The sequence below is a fragment of the Morus notabilis genome, unplaced genomic scaffold, assembly GCF_000414095.1.
Source record: "Morus notabilis unplaced genomic scaffold, ASM41409v2 Scaffold902, whole genome shotgun sequence".
In the NCBI taxonomy this organism is placed as follows: Eukaryota; Viridiplantae; Streptophyta; class Magnoliopsida; order Rosales; family Moraceae; genus Morus; species Morus notabilis.
Window position 1 is genome coordinate 481,692 of NW_010365273.1, and position 1,133 is coordinate 482,824.

Here is a 1,133-nt window from a genome sequence, read left to right on the forward strand (position 1 = left end):
AGAAATGGGTAATCACATTAAAAGAATTAGAGATAGTCTTGCATGGATTCAAGGTATTAACCAAAGACAAGAAGATTGGTTTAGGTTCTTACAAGTATTAAATATACCTCCTAGAACATTAGCGTTAGATATGCCTATAAGATGAAACTCAACTTACATAATACTTCAACAATGCATCCCCTATAAGGATGCTATAACAAACTATATGTGTGCAAAAGTAGAAGTAGAACATATAGACGCATATGATTGGCAAATTGCCGAAGTTTTGTATCAATTTTTAGGTAGGTTTCATGAAGTTACTCTAAAACTTAGTGGAACATACTACCCAACATCACCTTTAACTTTAGGAGAACTTTTAAGAATTAGTATTTTATTTCACGAATATAGGGAGGACCCAATCTTAGGAGTTCCTGTTCAGTCTATGAAAAAAAATTTAAAAAATATTGGTCTAAGTTGCCTTTGTTATATGGTTTAGGTACAATTTTTGATCCTAGATTAAAATTAGACGGATTAGAAAGTGGTTTAGAAAACTTAGGTGAATTTTTAGGCATCACTTGTACGGACCAATTTTCAATAATAAAGGCAAAAATATATGAGATCTATAGTAAATATGAGATAAGGTTTAGAAGCACAAACTCTAGAGTACAGGAACCGCAACAACAGGATGAAAACCCACATTCATTCTTGAATGTTTTCGGGTTAAAGAAGAAGAAGAAGAAGACAACTCAAACGGAAGCTGTGAGTGGAAGTGGATCTTCATCAACAAGTGGCAGTGGCGGCAGCAGCTTCAACGAGCTTATGGCGTACCTCAGTGAAGGCTTAGTAGTCGGCAGTGCGGCAGAATCGTTTGACTTAGTTCAATGGTGGAGGGCACGGGCATTAACTTGACAAATCTTAACTCGATTGGCAATGGATATATTTTCGATCCCAGTCTCCACTATTTCATCCGAACAAGCTTTCAGTACGACAGGAAGAATACTTGAGGAACACCGAAATGCATTGCAAAGGGATATTATTGAAGCCTTGGTTTGCATTAAGGATTAGGATCGGGCCGATCAACGTCTACAAGATACAATTTCACCGGCAAGCCAAGAATGGATCGATGAATTTAATCGATTAACATTTAATTTTGA